We start from the raw sequence: 20,419 nt of genomic DNA, 5'->3' as shown, positions 1-20,419 counted from the left end.
GCACTCCTGAGGAAGTTCATCTCTATACTGCCTTATTTTGCGAATTTCGTGATGTCTTCACATGGTCCTACGAGGAAATGCCCGGCATCGACCCTAGTATCGTGGTGCACGAAATACCTACTTATCCAGATGCTAAGCCTGTTCGTCAGCGCTTACGTCCAGTGCACCCTCGAAAGGCTGCAGCCATCAAGGCCGAAGTCGAAAAGCTTCTTAGAGCTGGTTTCATCTATGTTATCCCCCTCACGGAGTGGGTGACCAATATAGTCCCTGTGAATAAAAAGCAGGGCACTATCCGGGTCTGTGTTGACTACCGCGATATCAATCGTGCCTGTCCAAAAGATAACTTTCCCACGCCTTTCATTGATTAGCTTATTGATGACTACGCAGGAAGTGAAATTTATTCGTTTATGGACGGCTTCTCTGGCTATAACCAGATCAACATAGCCCCCGCAGACCAGCATAAGACAACTTTCATTTGTCCTTGGGGCACCTTCGCCTATAAGAAGCTCCCTTTCGGTCTCAAAAATGCCGGTGCCACTTTCCAGCGTGCGATGTCATATGCTTTTCATGACATTCGACACATCGTGCAACCTTACCTGGATGACCTCCCAGCTCATTCAGCTAAGCGTCAGGACCATCCATCTCATCTACGCGAAATTTTTCTCCGCTGTCGACACTACCGTATTCGACTCAATCCACAGAAGTGTGTCTTCTGCATAGAATCTGGCCGACTGCTCGGGTTCATCGTCTCCCGAGAAGGCATCCACCTGGATCCCCTCAAAGTCGAGGCCATCTTGAATCTTCCTCCCCCTGCCTCTTTGCAGCAATTGCAGAGTTTGCAGGGCAAAGATAATTTTCTTAGACGATTCATTCCGAATTATGCCGAGGTGGCTAAGGGTTTCACACGATTATTAAAGCGAGACACCCCCTTTCGTTGGGATGCCATCGCCCAGGAATCTTTCGAGCGCCTTAAAGACCTTCTTGTCTCAGCTCCGCTCTTAAGACCTCCGAACTATCACCGTGATTACACTCTCTATCTAGCTGCCGCTGATACCACCATCGGCATGGTTCTCGTGCAGGATGATGATGCCGGCACCGAGCACGTTATCTATTACCTTAGTCGCAACCTTCTGGATACGGAAACTCGCTACGCATATGTCGAGAAGTTGGCATTGGCAGCTGTCTGCGCTGTTCAACGATTCCAGCATTATATCCTGTTGCGCACAACGACCGTGATCTCTGACTGCAACCCAATGACCTACATCTTGTCACGTCAACTGCTGGGGGGCAAATACTCGAAGTGGATTGTAATCCTCCAAGAGTTCGACTTGGAATTTACTGTGGCCAAGTCTAAGAAATCTCTGGTCTTTGCTGAACTACTCTGTTCCTTGCCATCTCATTCTGCACCATCTTGTTCGGAAGAGCATATCCCGGATGAAACATTGTTTCTCATCAGTACCCTCGACCCGTGGTACGGTGACATTATAATATATTTGAAGACGTCTTCCTTCCATCCCAATATGTCGAAAGATGCTCGACGGCGAATTCGTCACCAATATCAACCCTATCGCATTTTGGGCGATACTCTGTACCGCCTCGGCGTTGATTCTGTTCTCCGCCGATGTTTGACTCTCGAGGAAGCTGAGCGAGTGTTGAATGACTGCCACTCTGGTGCTTGTGGCGGCCACATGTCCGGATATGCTACCGCCCAGAAAATTCTCCGTGCTGGTTACTTCTGGCCTTCTATCTTTAAAGATTGCATTCTTGCCGTTCGTGCATGCCATGAATGCCAGGTGTACCACCGGAAAATGCGTGCACCTCCTGCACCCTGTTGTTACCATAGGTCCATTTTCCAAATGGGGCATCGATTATACGTCCTGTAACCCTCGTTCGGCCGGGGGGCATGGGTATATCATCGTTGTCGTGGATTATTTCACCAAGTGGGCCGAAGCGATGCCTACATTGAACGAAGACGGTTACACAGCGGCGCAGTTTTTGTTTAATCATGTCATTACTCGTTTCGGAGTCCCTCAGGCTATCGTCACGGATCACGGAAAACATTTCCGTAATCACATGATGACGGAACTAACGACCCAACTAGGCTTGCGTCAAGATAGTTCGACACCGTACTATCCACAATCCAACGGTCAAGTCGAGGCCGTGAACAAAGTCTTGATCACTATGCTTCAATGCACCGTCAATATGCACAAGTCTAATTGGCATCTGATGCTGTTCCCTGCCTTGTGGGCCTACCGGACTTCTGTGAAGGACGCCACCGGTTTCACGCCATTTCAGTTGGTTTATGGACTGGAGGCCACCCTTCCCGTTGAGTGTGAGATTCCTTCGTTGAAATTAGCTGTCGAGTTGCTTCCCAACACCACTCCGGTGGAGGAACGACTTCTTTACCTAGAACGGTTAGACGAGACCCGTCATTTAGCTTCTCTGGCTATCGAAGCGCAAAAGAAGAGAGTCAAGGCTCACTTTGACCATAACATTCAGCCTCGTTCCTTCGTTGAGGGAGATCTAGTACTGCTCTATGATCAAGATAAAGATAAGCTGGGGGCAGGAAAACTCGAATCCATGTGGCTAGGTCCCTATATCGTGAAGCGAGTTTTACAGAAGGGCGCATATGAGTTGATTGATTACGAAGGAAATCCTCTTGACAAGCCCCGCAACGGGCTTTATTTGAAGAAATACTATGCATGATTTCGTGCACTCAGCTTGTGCATACGCATGTTTTAGTGTGTTTTGTGTGTGCATGATTTCACGTTTTGCTTTGGTGTGAAGGCGTGTTTGCCTCTTATTGTGTTTTCTCCTTCTTGTGCAGATGTCTAGTGCACCCTATGTTGGTTTCGCTGATGGCGCCTGCCGTAGTACTTGCAATTTGTCTTCTGCGGCATGGGCAATCTATGATCCTCACGGAGAGTTGCTAGACCTTCAAGGAGTCTGCCTCGGTCGTACCACTAATAATGTTGCCGAATACAGTGCCGTAATTGAGTTACTAGCCGAAGCAGTTGATCTCGGCATTCGTGCAATGATGGTAAACCTGGACTCCCAGCTTGTCGTCCATCAACTCAACGGGCGATATTCCGTCAGAGACCAACGCATTCTAAGGTTGTACCTACGTGTCAGATTGTTAGAAAGGAATTTTGACTACATCACATATCAACATATTCCGAGACGATTAAACGCGTTAACTGATGCATTGGCAAATCGTGTGTTAGATAGGCATTTGCGGAATAGATAAACATCATACAAGAAGACATAGAAAGCATAGTAAGACCATAGAGTAAAGCATGTGTAAATAAAATGTTTTTCCAAGCATAGTTTGCATGCGTGTCGTGTGTGCTTTTAAGCTTGCATTTAAAAAAAATTAAAATACATGGGTCATGTGTTATGCAATTCATACATGAGATCACATTTGTACTGAACATTTGCATAGCATAAACAAAACATCATCACATGAAACATGATCCATCCCTCGGTCTGCGGAGGGTTGTCTACCTAGCAGGTCTAGAGGGATTATGCCCTGCAGGCCCTTTGGCAACTATGGATCAATAGGGTGCTTTTAAGCAATCGAGGTATCGCAGGTCTAGTATTGAAAATTCCCTTGGAATACGTTTGCAGATCTCTTCTGGTTCAGATCTCGCAGGCCTACTCCGGGCGGCACCATTAACAGCGCGCAAGTGAACAGCGTGGTGGGTGGCTCTCTCCTTTCACTTCAGGTCTCGCAGGTCTCGCAGATCTAAATACAACTAGTTGATTTGCACTTTGATCTCGTCTGCGGTTGTCCCGGTAGATCTCGTCTGCGGCTCTACCGATCATTCTCGTCTGCGGAGGGTTGTCTACCTAGCATATCTCCCGGTAGATCTCGTCTGCGGATCTATCTCCCGATCTATCTCCCGGTAGATCTCGTCTGCGGTTCTACCGATCATTCTCGTCTGCGGAGGGTTGTCTACCTAGCAGGTCTAGAGGGATTATGCCCTGCAGGCCCTTTGGCAACTATGGATCAATAGGGCGCTTTTAAGCAATCGAGGTATCGCAGGTCTAGTATTGAAAATTCCCTTGGAATACGTTTGCAGATCTCTTCTGGTTCAGATCTCGCAGGCCTACTCCGGGCGGCACCATTAACAGCGCGCAAGTGAACAGCGTGGTGGGTGGCTCTCTCCTTTCACTTCAGGTCTCGCAGGTCTCGCAGATCTAAATAATCAGTTATAATCTCGCAGCTCTCGCAGATCTCGCAGGTCTAGTATCTCTTCAGATCTGCGGTTTGGCTTTCGATCTGGTGCAGATCTGCGTAAAATATGGCTCCGAGCTTCGCAAAAATAACTGGTGGCTCATCCGCCTCTGGAGGGAAATCTCCTGCCCATATCGTGAGTGAAGCCCCAGCTCCCACTATCCAAGTGGTCCAGGACTCACTCGATGAAGCTTTGAAGTTCTCCGAAAGTGCCCTCATTTGCCGGTTCAATGGTTTTTGGCCGCGGCTGGCAGCACTCCACAATTGGATCTCGGAGGTATGGAAGCCTATCATTTCTGATGAAATTAATATCTACCCCTGTGCTAGAGGTTTCTTTATAGTAGATTTTGAAAATCCTGAAAGCAGACAATGTATTCTAGATTCCGGCCCTTGGTTTTGGGAAAAATCAGGCCTATTCATGAAGCCATGGAACCCATCATTCGATCCCTCTACAGCAGTGATAACCTCAGCACCAGTTTGGGTGAGATTGCCAAGCCTACCCTTGCATCTATGGAATCTCTCCTCGCTAAAAGCCATCAGAAATGCAATTGGGAAATTTTACTGCAGGTGCCCAGAAACAGAGGAATATGCCAGAACCACCTATGCACGCATCTGTGTGGAAATGGATTTCAGCGCCGGATTCCCAGCTGAAATAAACCTAACAAGTAAAGACTATGTGTGGAACCAGAAGCTTGATTATGAAAGTGTCCTCTTCAGATGTCGATCGTGCTTTGAGACGGGGCATCTAGCCAAAAATTGCCCAAAAGCCTCTGAGAAAAATTTTGCTAGAAAAAACCACCACAGATCTACATGGTGGGAAGGAGCACAAAAAGAACACTACATTGTCATCAAAGAAGAATATTCTAGAGAAAACTCTGAGTCACAAGAAATCAAGGAAGAAGGAAACAACTCTCAAAGCAAGCAAGGAGAAAGCCCGCCCCAACAAATCAACAGTGATGAGGATTTGAATACCAAAGCAGATCTCCTAAACCAAACTTCTCCGATTATAGATCGCGAAGCTATGACACCAATATCCCAAGAACCAGAAGAGATGAAGGAGATGCAAGACAAAGGAAGTTGGAAGACCGTAGAGAAAAGAAAGAAAGCTACAACACCAATCTCGCCAAGAAAGACGAGGAGCCAGACAAGTAAAAATTAAGAAAATTGTAGGTCCGATAGACCAATTTGGTCTCAGTGGACGTTAACCATCATCATCATCATCATCATCATCATATATATATATATATATATATATATATATATATATATATATATATATATATATATATATATAGATATATATATATATATATATATATATATATATATATATATATATATATATATATATATATATATATATATATATATATATATCGTGTGGCGCACTAAGGCGCTCAAAAATAAGTGTATATGTCAAAAATAGAGTCAGTGTCCTCAATACATCCGAGACATATGTCTCTCAAAACATCAGTGGAAGTAAAACCTAGGCGACTACTGTGCTGGGTTATGCTCTCTGTAGCATACAGCTGCTCGTGCCACCCGCCTCAAAAGGCGGTGCATCCTGGGTGCCACCCCCACTGTGTGGATCTGATGCTCTATGGGGACCTCCTCGACCCCCTGGTAATCCGGTACCCCCTCCAGCAAACCCTCAAGGTTGCGAGCTATAGTCTCCGTTGTGTCAACTCCTGGAGGAACTAAGGCCAGGGCTCCAGCTCCTTGCCCCTCCCTCCGTGCCGTTGGGGCTAGGCCAATGGGTCTCACGGGTCCCACATCTGCACACCGTGACATCTATCAAGACATGTACATGAAAAACCAAAAACATCAAAAAATATTAAAATGAGATCAAGTGACATACCTCCATCATCCCAATGCTCTCCTGTGGGCAGTGGCATGTCAGGATCGTTGCGGAAGTCCATACCCGCATATGGCCAGTCCTCGACGAAGATGACCTGCCGGTCCAGCCACTCTCGAAAATACACCCCCCAAGCCACTGGGCGACCACCACCTCCACGTGGCATGACGCGGGCCCATCGGCTGGCCCTCGTCTCCCGAGGACCTCTAGGTGGATCCACAGCCATCGTCTGTAGCTGTAGAGCCGGCACCCGCTCCAGCATGAGCGGAAGGAGAAGCGACCCATATGCAAACTGCTTCGTCTCTCCGCGACGGCAGTTGCTTAGTTGCCTCTTCATGCTGGTAGTCACAGCTGTCGCCCAGTTGAAAATGGTGGGCTGTAGGCACTCCAGAGCTAGTAATAGTTGGTTCTTCGAGGCCTCATGATTGGCCAAAGAACCCGCTGCCCGTGTCACTAAGAAGAGTATAGTGCGGAGAGGCATGTCTCGCACTGTCGGGATACCAACCTTCCCGCTCCGTGTTTTCGCAGCTCCTGGGCATACTCTAGCCATCAGCTGGTCCAAAGTCTCACCGCTGGGTTGCTGCCCCTCCAGGATGGGCATCTGGCCCCGGCGTGACAAACCAGTCAAAAAGTAGATGTCCGTGGAGTCGAACTCGATATCCTGGCCGCGGATAGTGAATTTTCCATCTACTGGGTTCCAAGCCCTGATTAAGAACTCCAGCAAGTCAGGTTGCACCCTCAGGCGCGGAGTTAGGAAGAACTTTAAGAACCCGCATGCCCGCATTGCATTCCGGCATTCGGCAAGTGCATATGCGGCTATATCCTCATCATCGTGGGCTCTCTCTTGCCAAACAAAAGCCATTTTGCCCTGCAAGACCATGAAAAAACATTAGAGTGCTAATTGTGGAAGTTTGAACGTTCATTTTATTAAAAACAAATTTTTTCCGCGCCAAACAAAAGCCATTTTGCCCTGCAAGACCATGAAAAAACATTAGAGTGCTAATTGTGGAAGTTTGAACGTTCATTTTATTAAAAACAAATTTTTTCCGCGCCAGCGCGACTGTTTTTAAAACAGTCGCGCTGAAAATGGCGCCCCTTTGTTTTTTCCTTGGGTCAGCGCGGAAGCACACGTGTTTTCCGCGCTGACCCAAGAGGTGGTACGTGTAAATATAAATCGATCAGCGCGGACCCGAGCGGGAAATCCGCGCTGACCGAGAGCGCACCAACGCTCAAAGAATTTGCCCAAATGGCCAAATTCCACCATGGAATTGCTATCAAAAGGAACCAAAATGCAACGCAGGGAGAGGAGAACCTACCTGGAAGAAGCTGTCGGATGAATGGTGTCCGCACGGGCTGGAAATCGCTCCGTCAACCTTGCAGCTCCTCAACGTTCTTCACGACCCAAAATGGTAACAATGGTAAAAAATGACTTTTACCCCCCTATTTATGGTAAAAAATTCATAATTGACTATATTTTCTTATCCATATGGGTTTTTGTCACCTTTTTACCATGGATTTAGCACTAGTGTCACTGTATTATGCCTTTATGCATGTTTTAATATGTTTTTTACACATATCGAACGGATTTATGCGGGTGGTGTTCTTGTGCAGGTTCAGGTAACCAGCATGGTCATAACGGTTCTTCGTGCACTTGGTCCAAAAAATGTCGTCTTTAAAGCTCTTTTCCGACATGAATCAAGAAAAGATGGTCGAGTTTCCTTTCGGCTCGTTAAAAGGAACGAGAGGCGGTCGTTTTAAGCTCTTTTTCGACCGTTTAACTTAAAAAGATTGCCGGGTGTTTGTCGTTTCGCGCTCGTTATTGGCTCTAAAATGACGTGCTTCCGACCACTTTTTTACTTTTTCGGGTCGAAGGCACTATTTACGAAAAGTACTCCTCGATCGTAATGGTCGGGCGGTTCTTTCGAGCATTGTTTTATACTTTTTCGGGCTCGAGAGACACAACTTTACGAAAAAGGACCCCCCTGGAGTCTCCTTTTCCGCTGTCTTTTCAGACTCTCTAAACAAGAAAAGACGCCGAGTTTTTCCTTTGTCAGGCTCGTTAAACACTTGATGACATCGGGCATCGTCAAAATGACACTCTCCAAGCATATGCTATCCCCGTCAAGCTTGTCATCCAAAAATAATCGGGGTACCTGCCAGAAATGGTGGGGAAAATGGAACTGTAATAATTGTCGTGTCGGCAGTATGTCGCTCTTGAACATGGCACTGGTCTGCATTCGTGTCGGGTGGGGATTTCTCATTTTGTTTCACAACTGGCCTCCGTGGGTACGGGTTATCCTATTTGACCTCTCATTTGCTCATTGCCTCGTCATCATACCCTCTGCTCATTTGATGTCAAATACTGCCAAATCCACTGTCGTGCCGCCGATATGTTCAAGAGAAGTTGACCTCTGCAACAATGCAACCTTATATGATATCTCACACAAATCATTTTACCTCTGTCTCGTGTCGATGAGGTGGGTAACATCATGGCCCACCTCCGATCAAGGTCACTTCCTGTCGACTTCAACTCATTATCCAGGAAGGCGACTTAGAGACTCACTTCAGGTGCCTTGGAGCCTGCATGCCTCAATGGCAGGTTCTTCGTGTTCGACGAGAGGTTTTCGTCATTGGCCTCCGATCGAACGATTCTGCGCGTGTTCGACACCAGCTCATTGATTCACACGTCGCGGATTGTACCTATAGTACCTTGAGGACCATTGTCATTATTGGTGGTACCTCTCGCGTCTGTTAACAGTTTTCATCATTGACTGGTAATCAGACGATGTTCACGCATGTTCGACTTCAGCTCATGTATTCACATGCTTGGACTTGTACTTTGTTCGGGTCGGGACGGAGCGCAAGACCCTGGATCTCTGTCTGTTATGGTCCAGGTTGCGATTTTGTGGATGATCATTACATGACTCATTGATGGATGGCTGTGCCCATACCTGAGTCTTCATGGATGGCTGCGACCATACCTTATCATTACTATGGTCTCTTTAGCTGGGTGGCTGCGTCCATTCCACAGACCTTTCGCATGTCTTTTGGATGGCTGCGCCCATGCCTAGACTGCATGTACTTGATTATCAGAGATATTCGGTCCTTCCTGGTGGTGTTCCAGTTCGGCGAGTTTTGTAAAGCATTTCACCCCTCCCACTCTCTCGGTCTTCATGCTTTAGGGGGCATCTGTTACACAGTAATTTGTCACTGTCTCCCTGTCAGTCACCCCACTGTGTTAGGAGTTCACAATAATCAAGTTCATGCCTTCTGAACTGGCCAAAAACCCACTTTTCCCAAAGTTTTCATCATCAGCGCGTCTGTTTCTAAAATACCCGCGCTGACTGGCGCTCCATAACAGACCTCGTGCGCTGCCAGCGCGGAAGCACACGACTTTTCCGCGCTGATCGAATTTCATGACCAGCGCAGCCTCTGTTTGTATCAACCCGCGCTGACCACAGCTTGACCGTTATTTCCTTGCGACGTCAGCACGCCAGACCAGTTATGCGCCCGCGCTGATCCAGTTTGGGCATATTTGTTCTAATAGCCAACCTTCCAGATAACTACAGGCTTGGTTGTTGGCCTTGTGAATATCGCCTCCCTTCTATGGCATGTCTGTTCGACCCTTTGAAACTACTTCCCTTGAAGATAAGCTCATCCTTCCACCATTCAAGGAGACTCCTTCTCCTATATAAACCTCTACCATTACCATGAGCAGCTAGTTTGGAATAGCTTGGATTGTGTGGAGCTTATAGTGCTCAGATTGCTGCTACTATAGGTAGTTGGTGTGATAAGTGTGGGAGTGTTTGATAGCTTAGGGAAGGTTGTGTTGTGTTGCTTGTGTGAGAGAGAGAGTTTCTTGTCTTGGGAGATTCATTTCCAAAGGTGTATGCTTAAGAGACTTGCTGACTGGACCCTCCTGAGAAGGATATCGATGTCAGAACATTTGGTTGTACTCTTCTCTGTTATTGTTTAATAATAGATGACTACTATTATTGTTCCATTCTCATTTGTCTCTGCAATGGTTAATGTGAATTACATCCTTTCTGACTGATGTATAGTTGCTTTTATTAGATTTCACGCTTGTGTTTGTCTTCTCTTCGTGTGTGCAGGTATCTATTCGCGGAGGAGCGTGACCAGCCAGAGCGAAGGAACGAAGGTGGAATCTCTTCATCAAACAACAGCGCTGGAATCCAAGTAGGTGTTCTTTGCCTACCTTTTAATTGCAATTAGGAACTTGCATAGTAGCATTGACTGATTGTTGCTAGACCCACTTTGGGCTAGTAGGGATCGCCTCTATCCGTAGAGGGATTTGCCTCTCCAACAGTTTTCAAAAAATGGCTAAGTGGGGAGGCAAGTGAACTTGTGAGAAACTTGAAGTTGTGATCACACACTTAGCATATTTGACAAAATGACAATACAAACCACTGAAACAACCAAAAAAAGCATTTCCCTCTGTGATACTGTATAGAAAAAACAACAACAAGTGCGACACTTGAGATAGACCCTATGACGACCAAGACGACACTTGTGCGACAATGCTTAAAACTTTGTGTATGAGTGCTACCAATGTTTTCATAGCTAGGAAAACTCAAACATAAAAGGATAAACCTTCGAACTCACCAGAAAAGGGTTGCAAGCATGATAAAAAAATCGAGCATGCAAAAAGACGACAATTGGCCAAACAAGCGAAATGGATGAAAAGACTCTAAGAGAGCTCATGAAATGAGCTCAAGTGCTTGCAACAATAAAAGGAAAGACCAAGGAAGGCTCTGAAATTTGAGTGCAAGCCAAAATTTTGGAGGGTGTTGCAACTGCTACAACACTTGGCGACACACTGGTTGAATACTAGCTTCTCTGTCTTGGTTCATTTTTAGTGCAAGGCCTTGGTCCTTTGGGAAGTATTGATTCATTGTGCATATTACTTTGGTTTCTCCACTTACCCCATGATAAACATGGATCCCTTGATACCTTCTTAGTTGAACACAACATAATATTCAGCTAGATCACAATATTTCGAGTTGGGAAGGGTAGTTTAGCTTGCAAGCTTATGATTTTCGAAGTATAGTTTTCATATCTGGTGTTGCTCTGCTACTAGCAAGCCTGGAAAGTACCCCGACGAAGTCACGCAAGAACACAAGCATTTCTCCACTGCTAGTGAGCCTGGGCAGTACCCTGGTGGAGTTTCCTTCTTCACCTCTCTGCGTAGGAAGCCTTTCTCTTCTTTTGGCTTCATTATTTTAAATAGAATTTTGCATAAACACTTATTTTTTGGGGGGCGAAAGAGGGATCCCAACTTATTAAGAGCAGAAGAGGTTGTTCCTTCAGATAAGTATATAAAGGCCTCTGATTTTGGTTTGTTCGTTTAGATTTTCCCCTTCTCTGTTTCTACTAGTTGGGTAAGCTTGAAAACACCAAAGCAAAAAATTGAGTACAGGCATGAGGTTCCCATACTAGACACAGGTTCACAGTTGGACAAAACTCTCCTTATAGATGGATCATATTTTCCATCAGAACTTCATCGAACAAAATTCATAAGCAAATACGAAGAAGACAGACACAATACTGGCTAAGGGCTACAGTGTCACAAGACTCTTTGAACTTTAGTCATGCACACACTTGGAAGCCAGAACATAGTAAGGCACAACACTTATTTACATAAGCAAACAACAGAAAACCAAAGGAAAACAAAACAACAAACAATAAAAAAGACTATGTACATAGTGCGGGGCGTGGCCCCACATCTCATTGAAAATAAAGGGAGAGATTCAATCTTCCCATCAAGTGATTGAAGATGGTACGTGTATTGACCAAGCTTCTTGTGGATAGTGTAAAGACCAATCCACAGGGATTGAAACTTAGTGTGCTTACCTTTTTCCTCGTGGGCTTTGTCCCACTTTAAAACTAAGTCACCACACTGAAGCTTGTCTTCCTTGCTGAATTTTTGTCAAACCATCTCTTGATACAGTTTTGATGGAGTGAAATTTTTTCTTTTGCTTTCAGTCTTTCTTCCTACAACTTGTGTAAAGTTTCCATACTACGCTGAACTAAAAGGCATGGTTTGCCCTAGGGTTCTTGGGACAATTGTGTTAGAAAATTATATATTACGGAGCAATGGAACACATAAAATATTGCAGAAATATAAACACAGAAAATGCACAAAACAAGAGAGACACAGATATACGTGGTTCACCCAGTTTGGGCTACGTCCACCCCGAACAGCCAGTCCTTCCTTTCTATTATCCAGCAAAATGAAGAGACACAACCTACAACAAATCCGCTGTAATATCCTCTGTTTTCTCTCACAGTCTCACCTCTCTGTTCCTCGCTCACCCAATACACATCTATCACACAGCCTCAAATACAATACCCTCATACAAAGAGAGGGGTTGCCTTCTAGGGCAAAAAACCCTAAACTAAACATAAGTTCTACCATCAGATCATCCGCCTAATGAACGGCCCAGATTGACTAGAAATTACTATACTTTTACAAGGCAATTTTACAGCTGTTTTTAGCTTCGGGGGCGCTGCCCCCGAAACCCCCCGCCAGGGGGGGGGGGGGTCCCGCCCCCCCCTGGACCCCCCCTGCAGTGAATATTTTATGGGCGGCGTTGCCGCCCCCATTTCGAACTGGGGTCCTATGTAGCGATACCTTTGAATATAGAAGATAATCAGGCTCCACACCCAACAAATTGGAGAGTAGGAAAGTAAATGTTCAGCAGGAGGATGGTTTCCTTTGTATACACCAGGAAGTAAGTGGAAGTATTCAGAGAAGGCTTAGGTGTAACTCGGTTAGCCCATAAAGCATCCACCACAGTGGAGTGCCAGTTTCGTTGCTAAGAGAATATGTTTTTTTTAATGATGCGAATGAGATTCTTATTTATGGATTTGGCAAGACCATTTCTCTGTGGATAGTAGTTAGAATAATTTTTCAAGATTATACCATTTTGTAATGCAAACTCATAAAGCTTTAATGAAGACAACTACGTTGCATTGTCAAAAACAAGCGATGTAGGAATGACAAACTTGGAAATGATATTTTATTTTAGGAAGCTGATGACTTCCTGATCGTTCACTTGTTTTAGTGGAACTACCTTTGTCCAACGCATGAAGTAATCTGTAGTAGTCAAGATATATTGGTGTTGCTTTGATGAATGTGGGAAAATTTCCCCAATGATATCCAAGCCCCACTATTGGAATGGTTCTTCCACCGCAACAGGCTACAACAAGGCTGTTGAATTCTGATTTCCATGGGCGAACCTTTGCCAGACCGGACACTTTCGGGCGTAAGAATGCGCATCCTTGAATAATGTAGGCTAGTAGAAACTTACCCACATGACCTTATTTGCTATGGTGTTACTCGTGAGGTGTCCCTCGACTGGTCTACCATGGAGATCATGTAACACATCATCTAAATCTTACGCCTCCAAGCACCTAAGAAATATTCCATTATGGTGCTTTTTGTATAGCACCCCATGCACCCGTTGGTATGATAGAAATTTGAATTGAAGTTCCCTCTTCTTCCACATAGAAAAATGAGAGGGAACAGTGCCATGCTCAAGGTACCAATGCACATCTTTGTACCAAGATTTTTCGTCTGAAGTGGGAGATGATCGCTTAACATTGTACATTTCTATTTCTTTCTCACAACCTATGAGCTCTTCTTCTTCCTCTTGTGCATGAACCACTTTTGATGCTAACTTACAAAGACCATGACCCTTGATGGTGTGAACTGGTTTAATGTCAAGATCATACTCTTTCAGTCATGTCATCCATTTTACCCTTCTCTCACCAAACTCTTGTTGAACAAGCAGTGAATTGACTGCTCGGTGTGGAACAAAGAAGTTCTTCACCACCTTGTATACTGCATAATATTATTTTTCCATGATAGGATAATTGAGCTCTGGTCCTTGCAGACCCATGCTCATGAAGGAGATGGGTCTCTCATTGTTCAACTCATCCTTCTGAGTGGGTACAATAGCGAGAGAAGTGTCAGAAGTGAATGCGTAGAGCAAGAAATATTTGTTGAAGTCTGGGTTGTATAGCGCTAGTGCTTTTTCTATTTCTTGCTTTATGTGGGTGTACACGTCCTTTTTCCTTTTTCCCCAACTATAGACTATGTCCTTCTTAATCATTTAATATATGGATTTGACGATCTATGCATACTTGGAGATGAATTTTCTGAGGAAGTTGATCTACCCCAAGAAAGGCTGCATGGCTTTCTTGTTTATGGGGTGGGGAATCTGCGTGATGGTTCGAACTCTGTCTGGATCTACCTTGATCCCACTTTTAATGATAACGTGTCCAAGTAGGTTACCCTATGACACTTCAAATATTCTCTTATTGGGATTCAAGGATATCCTGTATTTTTGGCATCGCTCAAAAAAATTCTTGAGATGCGCAAGTTGTCTGACAGTTGTCTTGAGAACATTGTTACATCATCAAGATAGACCATCACCCGCTGTCCTATAAGCCCATGGAAAGTGATGTCCATCGCACATTGAAATGTTGTACCTGCATTAACCCGCCCAAACGACATTCTACGAAATGCAAATGTACCCCACTTGGTACAAAATGTTGTTTTGAGTCTATCAGTCTCTGCTACCATAACTTGGTTATAGCCAGAAAAACTGTCAAGAAAATAAAATATCTCTACTCCAGATATTATCTACAATATGTGCCCCATGGACAACACTAGGTAGTTATCCTTGTTTTAGGCACGATTAAGGTTGTAGAAATCTACATATAAGCAGATCTCCCCAGACTTATTTCTGACAGGGACTAAGTTGGACACCCAGGTCGAATGTTGCACTTTATAGATGATCCAAGCATCCAACAACTTGGTCAGTTCTTTCTGTATAAGGGGCTCAAGTGTTGGATGAACTTTCCTCAATTTCTGCTGAAAAGGCTTGGCCCCTTCTTTGATCGGTATAATGTGCTGGATAATTCGTGTGTCATATGTCTTAATATCATCATACATCCACGCGAATACATCACAACACTGCTTGAGAAGGAGGATAGAATATTTTTGCTCTTGTGGCATCCAACATGTAGCGAAATTCACGTATTTTGGATCTTCTTTTGTTCCCAGATCGATCTATTCATGAGATAATGTCGAGCTATGGGTCTTACCATTCACAAGTCCCTAAAAATGGTTCTGCAAGTCATACATCTTCTCCAGTGATACCACACCCTTGGGGATGAGGTTTGCTTTGCTTGTACTAACTACATCCTACAAAGTTTGCTTGTTCTCGTCCTCGTCTATCGCTACGTCCTTGAAGACGTCAGCATTGGCTGTGAAATGAAGTATATGTCGATCATCATAAAAAAACGTGTAAGTTAGTGATGTTGTCTAGGACAGATGGTTTATACAAAATATCAATAGAAAAATTGTCCCTTAACAACAACATCCTAGCAGCTGCATTTTCCAAGGCATTCGCAACTGCATTGCACATTCTTGGCACTGAAATAATATTGAAAGCTTGGAAATAAGAAATGAGTCGCCATACCTCTTGTTGGTAACTCTTAAGATGTCGTGACACACAATGTATAGTGTTACGTACTTAACGCACCGTGACTTTAGAGTCACCTACCACTTTCAAAACAATAACCTTGAGGTCAATGGCTTTTTATAAGTCCAAAAAGAGTGCTTCATACTATGCGGTTTTGTTCATACATTCAAACTCCAGGTGACTAGAGAGAAGATGTTTCCTTTGTAGCGGGTCTATTAGAACACAATTGGCTCCAGATCCCTCCTACGTTTTGGATCCGTCAAAGTACATGGTCCACATATCATTTGTATAGGGACTGCTTGCCGCACTAGTACTACTGCTACTACTAATTGTACAAGTGTCATTTTTGCTAGTTGGGCATGGAAGGAGGCCCAAATGTGTGTCTAGTGGGACAGGGGATGGATCTGCAAGATAGTGCCCCAACTGTGTCCCTAAAAATCAATTGTCGAACATGAGTTCTGCGAAAGCCAACGACTTGTTTTCTCCATTCAAGGGAGTCACATTCTGCTTCATGTATCTCTCTAACAACACTCAAATCTGGTTGTCCTGCCCTTATACGAAAGCCATAAGTGTGACTAGTCAGTGACAAAGTATCCTTGGAGCTTGCTTGACTAGTCTCTATTGAGCAATACCCCGTATGTTTCCGGAATGTTCACAATTACAATATTAATGCATTGATGAAATTGTGCATCATACGTTAGCTAAATGATCACATCCCTGAGTTCACCAATTGGTGGCACACAAGTCCTATCCAGTTGGATGATCTGTGCACTTGTCTTACTCATTTGAGCATTGATCTTCTTAGCGATGGAGAGTGGCATGACATTGACCAATGCACAAGAATCAGCTAAGTAGTTGTGAACATTGAAGTTAAAGATCTCAAATGATAACAAGAATGATGGGCAGAGTGAGTTCACCTCCTCCATGTGGAGCGCGTTAAGCACAAATGTGAGAGCATCAGGAGACTTACTAGATCCCTTGTTTGAAGAGGTGGCTTGACTAGTAGAGGTTTCCCCAATTTCTTACAGAAGAATGTCCTGATGAATCGTAATTTGTGTGAGTCCAAACATAGATATTTTTTCACGAGTCTTCTTCATGTATTCTACAATGTTATAGTATATTGCGGGAAGACTCATCGAGGTGTTCGGGGGTGGAACTGAATTCATGGTTTCCGGTGTGATGGTTTTGTTTTTTCTTCTTGCAAAAACACTTTTCATTAAAGTTGTCTTCCCAGACTTGATTTGAGTGTTTTATGTTGATTCAGCCATCGGACCTACTATCCTTAACATATCTTGTCTTATTTTATTCCTCGGTATCTCAAACATAGTGGGGGTCCCTTGATTTCTCAAGTTATATCGATTATTTTTCTTCGGGGTCGGACTGTCACTCAAAGGCTCCTTATCGATGGTGTTCTTCTAGGCTACGAGAGTGTAATGATACATGTTTACTACATGCCTAGTGCTTTGAGCTTCATTGGTTGTAGCAACTTCTTCTTCCTCATTGTTAGGATCAACCTCCTCATTAACCATGAGTTTGTTGTAAAACCACACATCCATGCTACTCATTCCATGGTTCCATTATGGGAACGTCCTTGCCAATTGGCTTCATGGTGAAACGTGTAGTATGAATATGTAGCGATTTTCTCAAGGTTCAGAACCAAGTTAGAGCTCTGCGTAGATTTTGCGGCCTGGATAGTGTTGTTGCTGCTACTGTAAGCTACATTCTTCTTTTGTGGGTACTTGGAAGGCCTACTACTCATGGTGGTCTCGCTTGCCCTCTGCTTAAGTTCGGTCACTTCGGTAGTCAGGGAATTGACAAGACAAGTAAGGTTCTTAATATCACTTGCTTCCTTTTCCTTAACCTTATTCATAGATATTTGAGACCTCTAACCAGTGTCTTTTGAGTCCTTGGTGGGTTCATCATCTGCAATGACTAAAATAGCACGCAATCCTTTCTCCACAGATATAACCTCTTAATAATTTTTTGCCAATGATGGTTTCACAACTCGCTTGAAAAGTTGTGCAATACTGGTCAGTAGGGTAGAAGTGTAGTAGTCAACAAAGATGGATTCGTGAGGTTTAATGTTATTTGAGAACTTGTTCAGAATATAGTTCAACCTTTGATTGAAATCTTTGAAATTTTCTTTCTGCTCCATCTTAAGACTACCCAACTCCTTCAGTAACATGGCAGGAGTCTTGTCTTCAACAAACTTTTCAAGAAAGATCCATTTGAACATCCCCAAATTCTGGATGGAGTTTGGAGGAAGGTTGTGGTACCATACAATTACTCTGCCATCTAAAGTACATGGAAACAATCTACATGCAACATCATTGTAACATACCTCAAGTGTTTGTAGATGTAGGTAGAATGTTTCTAAGAGATATTTTGCCTTGATTGTCTTGTCAAGGTCATATTTCATTAAGAACTTGTTCATGTGTCTTGGCATCTTGTGCGGGACACTCAGAAGTGCCAATGGGCCCTGAGTCATCCAATCCAAATTTTGGTCTGCCATGTTGTCCTTTTCACTGTCCTCCTCTTCCTCTTATGAATCTGATGATTCTTCTTCTCAATCTGTTGGTTCCTCCTCTTCTTCTCCTCCTCCTTCATTTCCTTCCCCTCCACCTCCTTCACCCGACCCTAAACATGAATGTAAGAGGTTTTCCTCTTCTTCCTTCCAAAAAAGTAGGGTTCCTCTTCTTTCTCCACAACTTCTGCCAGCTCCTCAAGAGTGGCAAAGATCGCTTCTTTGACAGAGTTGACTACTAATCTTATGGGGGGTAGTCTTGTGCTTCTTTTGAGAGTATGGAAGGGTGTACACTCTCGGAATCAATCCAACAACTTTTGAAAATTGATGGGTGATGGGACGGACAACCCAGATTTGATGGTATGGGTTTTCACATTTTGGGTTGGGAGGTGAGAAATTACCAACTTCAAAATTGTGAGTAGGGGAGAGGGAGTGAATGTTATTGCCTTGACCAGAAAATGGATGAGTGGGATCAGTGGGACAATCAACCATAACCTACTGGAAACCCTCCTTCTAGTGCCAAAAAGGTTGATGGTGCTGGATCCACCAACATTTACGGGATCTCCTCGGTATAAGGTCCCAATTAGACCTCACACCATTTGGTGTGGGAGTCCCATCTGGTATGATGACCTGATTTCTAGTTACTTAGAGATTTGCCTCACCTCATTTTGTTTAGCACATGAGAGTATTATGCTGGTACCTTCATAAAGCCATGTGAGTGATATGAAATGGAGAAGATTAGTAATGTTGTGCTAATTCCCCATTCAAAATAAAACCCAAGATTCTTATCATTTTCTTATCAAGTGCTTAAGGATTCACCATTTTTTCTTAATTAACTAATTCCCATGAGAGTTTCTTATGTAAATGTTATAAAAAATTTAACATAAAACATATGTTGAACAGTAGAAAAATGATAGCAAGAACATCAAAATACAACACACAACATAGAGATTTGATGAGGAGTTCACCCCTCCTGGGATACGTCTCCTTGGTCTAGCTTCCAATGCTCGAGCCTCTCTATTATGCTCAAAATGACAACAAAAGTGTGTTTACAATGCTCAAAATGCCTCTGAAACCTGTCTTAATGACTTCAGAATACTAAAAAATGTATCTAGCCTCTTTTTGCATCTAATTTGGAAAAGAACTGAAGAAGTTATGACTTCTCCTTGTTCTCCCACTATTTGTTCGACAAATTGTTTCAAAACTGGTAGAAACCCACATTTCTGCTCCAAAATCGACTAACCGAGCGAATATTTTGCCGTGCTATGGGCCATAACCTGGTGGCCATTTCAAAAATTGCAATCGGAAAAGTTTAGGGAGCTAAAGGCCTTGTTAACATGACAGGGATGTTGTGATTGTGATATTGGTGGACCCGATGGTATATTAAATTGTGGCTCATAAGATCTCACATCTGGGACTTATCGCATTTCAAAATCGACGGAGAAACAATGACAGTCTTAATCGAGCTTGTGTTTACCTGTGATATGCGATTGCAATATACGATTCATCGTATTGCAACCTGGTATCTGTTAGGGCCGATTCTGCCCTACTTGCGATATGCAGTATGCATTCACATCACAACCATGAACACTTAAGATTTGTGAAATACGGGGGCCAACGGTGGACTACCACTAGGCGCCTCCTTATTCACTAAAGGGCTTTGCCATGTCATCCAATCCTGCCATGTAGACAAGTCAAACTTGAACTTTTACTTGCTCTAACTTCTGCATACGATCTCAGATTTGAGTGTCGTTCACACCGTTGGATTTAGAATGATGAGATATTCGATCTGAAGTTGAGTTTAACAAGATTATGATACTTTGATTTTTGAGCATAATTTTTTAGCATTTGATCATTCCTCCCCACTAGAAGCCTTTTGGACCCAAAAATATTATATTCAGTTATTGAACAGATGAGGTTTTTTTTCCCTCACCTTCCCCTCTTCAATCCATTTGGCCTTTGATGGATTTTTACCTTTGAGACCCACTCAAAGATAATCAAAATTTCCCCTTTAATGACCTTGTTCTTTTGTCAAGTATGGTGTCTTATCGAAGCTCATCAAGAAATTCTGGAGAAAAATATTCAATTGATGGAATCTGTATAGTTTCTCCTTGATCTTCAATCAAAGGATTCTCATACAATCTCAAATTTTCAACATTAACAACGAAATACATTTGCATATATATATATAGGTAAATCAATCTTGAAAGCATTATTACCAACCTTTTCCATAATTTTAAATGGACCATAACAAATTGGTTTCAACTTTTTACCTTCACCTTGAAGCCTTT

This window comes from Pinus tabuliformis, chromosome 7 (genome assembly GCF_031772625.1).
Source record: "Pinus tabuliformis cultivar Carrire ecotype Pingquan chromosome 7, CPIR1, whole genome shotgun sequence".
Taxonomy (NCBI): Eukaryota; Viridiplantae; Streptophyta; class Pinopsida; order Pinales; family Pinaceae; genus Pinus; species Pinus tabuliformis.
The sequence above is the reverse complement of the archived record's forward strand: the minus strand, read 5'-3'. Positions refer to the sequence as shown.